The 3,758-nt window shown below is 45.8% G+C and overlaps 1 protein-coding gene across 1 annotated transcript in view; it reads right to left on the bottom strand.

Annotated features, from left to right (window-relative positions):
* Positions 1 to 3,758, bottom strand: part of LOC122548618 (uridine-cytidine kinase-like 1) — a 21,883-nt gene that overhangs the window by 746 nt on the left and 17,379 nt on the right. The gene's annotated exons all lie outside the window — the stretch shown is intronic.

Genomic DNA, 3,758 nt, shown 5'->3' with positions numbered 1-3,758 from the left:
TTAGTCCAGTACCCCATCTTTTTGTTACTCTTATCAAAGTGAATCACCTCACACTTAGCTACATTGGACTCCATTTGCCACCTTTCTGCCCAGTTCTGCAGCTTATCTATATCCCGCTGTAACCTGCCACATCCTTCCTCACTGTCAACAACTCCTCCGACTTTCGTATCATCCGCAAAGAGAGAGATTGAAGAACTAATAGGCAGTAGAGAGATTGAAGAACTCATAGGCGGGCCGATTATGAAAAAATGCAGAAGTAGCAGGGTTGTTGTTATGGATGATTTCAACTATCCCAATATCAACTAAAACCTCCTGAAGAAGGGCTTATGCCCGAAACGTCGATTCTCCTGTTCCTTGGATGCTGCCTGACCTGCTGCGCTTTTCCAGCAACACATTTTCAGCAATATCAACTAAAACCTCCTAAGTGCAGATGGTGTGGATGGAGCTGTGTTTGTCAGTTGTGTTCAGGAGGGTTTCCTTACTCAATATGTAGATAGACCGACAGGGGAGAGGCCATTTTGGATTTGGTGCTCGGCAACGAGCCAGGACAGGTGTCAGGTTTCGCGGTGGGAGAGCACTTTGGTGACAGTGACCACAACTGCAATTGACCAAAACAACAATTTACCTTAGCAATTGTTCCACAGAAATGGCACAGCAGATATGTGGAGACTATTTAAGGAGCAGTTGTTGCGAGTGATGCACAAATTTGTTCCTCTGAGACAGATAAGAAGGGGTGAGATTAAGGAACCTTGGATGACGAGAACAGAGGAATTTCTCGTCAAAAGGCAGAAGGCAGGTTACGTAAGGTGGAGGAAGCAAGGATCTAGCACAGCTTTAGATGATTACAGGCTTGCTATAAAGGAGCTCAGAAATGCACTGAGGAGAGCCAGGAGGGGGGGGCACGAAAAAGGCTTGGCAAGAAGGATTAGGGAGAACCCAAAGGCATTTTACTCATATGTGAGGAATAAGAGAATGATAATGGAGAAGGTAGGGCTGATCAGGGATAGCGGAGGGAACTTGTGCGTGGAGTCTGAGCAGATAGGCGAAGCCCTTAATGAGTTTTTTGCTTCAATTTTTACCAAGGAAAGGGACCTCGTTGTAAATGAAAACTTTGAGGAGCTGGGATACAGTCTTGACCAGATCAAGATTGATGAAGTTGATGTGCTGGAAAGTTTGGGAAACATTAAGATTGATGAGTCCCCAGGGCCAGACCAGATTTATCTGAGGCTGCTCCGGGAAGCAAGAAAGGAGGTTGCTAAGCCGCTGCTGAGGATATTTGCCTCCTCACTCTCTCCACGGGAGTCGTACAGGAGAATTCGAAGGAGGCGAATGTTGTTCCCCTTTTCAAGAAGGGGAATAGGGAAATCTCTGGCAATTACAGATCATTCAGTCTTATGTCTGTGGTCAGCAAAGTTTTGGAAAGAATTCTGAGGGATAGGATTTATAAATATTTGGCAAAGCATAGTGTGATTAAAGGCAGTCAGCATGGCTTTGTGAGGGGCAGGTCATGCTTTTGTTAAACATCAAGCCAATCTAAAATATATTGGTGAAAATTATAAAGCAATCATCTAACCTAGTTTGAATGCATATATAAATCACTTAAAGAAAGGATTTGCATTTCTATTTTAACTTTCAGTTCTCAGCAAGTCCAAAGTACACTACAGTCAAGGATGTACCTTGTAAAGATTATCACTTGGCACAGAGTCATAGAGATGTACAGCATGGAAACAAACCCTTCAGTCCAACTCGTCCATGCCGACCAGATATCCCAACCCAATCTAGTCCCACCTGCCAGCACCGGACCCATATCCCTCCAAACCCTTCCTATTCATATACCCATCCAGATGCCTCTTAAATGTTGCAAATGTACCAGCTTCCACCACTGACTCTGGCAGCACATTCCATACACATACCACCCTCTGCGTGAAAACCTTGCCCCTTAGGTCACTTTTATATCTTTCCCCTCTCACCCTAAACCTATGCCCTTTAGTTCTGAACTCCCTGACCCCAGGGAAAATACTTGGTCTATTTATCCTATCCCTTCCCATCAATTTTGTAAACCTCTATAAGGTCACCCCTCAGCCTCCGACGCTCCAGGGAAAACAGCACCAGCCTGTTCAGACTCTCCCCATAGCTCAAATCCTCCAACCCTGACAACATCATTGTAAAATCTTCTCTGAACTCTTTCAAGTTTCACAACATTTTTCCGATAGGAAGGAGAACAGAATTGCATGCAGTATTCCAACAGTGGCCTAACCAATGTCCTGTAACAGCCACAACATGACCTCCCAACTCCTGTACTCAATACTCTGACCAATAAAAGGAAGTAGATGAGACCAAAATTGGAGGTTTTTAGATTACTTACAGTGTGGAAACAGGCCCTCTGGCCCAACAAGTCCACACCGACCCGCCGAAGCGCAACCCACCCAGACCCATTCCCCTACATTTATCTCTTCACCTAATACTACGGGCAATTTAGCATGGCCAATTCACCTAACCTGCACATTTTTGGACTGTGGGAGGAAACCGGAGCACCCAGAGGAAACCCATGCAGACACTGGGAGAATGTGCAAACTCCACACAGACAGTCGCCTGAGATGGGAATTGAACCGGGTCTCTGGCGCTGTGAGGCAGCAGTGCTAACCCCTGTGCCACTGTGCTGCCCACACGGATGGGTATATGAATAGGTGTAGTGGACAGCGAAGAGGGTTACCTCGGATTACAACAGGATCTTCACCAGATGGGCCAATGGGCTAAGAAGTGGAAGAATGAGTTTAATTCAGATAAATGCGAGGTGCTGCATTTTGGGAAAGCAATTCTTAGTACCTGCGACTCCACTTTCAAGGAGCTATGCACTCCAAGGTCTCTTTGTTCAGCAACACTCCCTCGGACCTTACCATTAAGTGTATAAGTCCTGCTATGATTTGCTTTCCCAAAATGCAGCACCTCACATTTATCTGAATTAAACTCCATCTGCCACTTCTCAGCCAATTGGCCCATCTGGTCAAGATCCTGTTGTAATCTGAGGTAACCTTCTTCACTGTCCACTACACCTCCAATTTTGGTGTCATCTGCACACTTACTAACTGTACCTCTTATGCTCGCATCCAAATCATTTATGTAAATGACAAAAAGTAGAGGACCCAGCACCAATCCTTGTGACACTCCACTTGGTCACAGACCTCCAGTCTGAAAAATAACCCTCCACCACCACCCTCTGTCTTCCTTTGAGCCAGTTCTGTATCCAAATGGCGAGTTCTCCATGTATTCCATGAGATCTAACCTTGCTGACCAGTTTCCCATGGGGCACCTTGTCGAACGCCTTACTGAAGTCCATATAGATCGCATCTACTGCTCTGCCCTCATCAACCCTCTTTGTTACTTAAAAGAACAAAGAAAATTTACAGCCCAGGAACAGGCCCTTCGGCCCTCTAAGCCTGAACTGATCCAAATGTACTGTCTAAACCTGTCGGTCAATTCCTAAGCATCTGTATCCCTCTACTCCTCACCTTCTTCAAAAAACTCAATCAAGTTTGTGAGACATGACTTCCCATACACAAAGCCGTGTTGACTACCCCTAATCAGTCCTTGCCTTTCCAAATACATATACATCCTGTCCCTCAGGATTCCCTCCAACAACTTGCCCACCACCGACGTCAGGCTCACTGGTCCAAAGTTCCCTGGCTTGTCCTTACCACCCTTCTTAAACAGTGGCACCACGTTTGCTAACCTCCAGTCTTCCGGCACCTCACCTGTGA

Source organism: Chiloscyllium plagiosum, chromosome 3 (assembly GCF_004010195.1).
Source record: "Chiloscyllium plagiosum isolate BGI_BamShark_2017 chromosome 3, ASM401019v2, whole genome shotgun sequence".
NCBI lineage: Eukaryota > Metazoa > Chordata > Chondrichthyes > Orectolobiformes > Hemiscylliidae > Chiloscyllium > Chiloscyllium plagiosum.
This window is presented reverse-complemented; position numbering and strand designations above follow the sequence as displayed.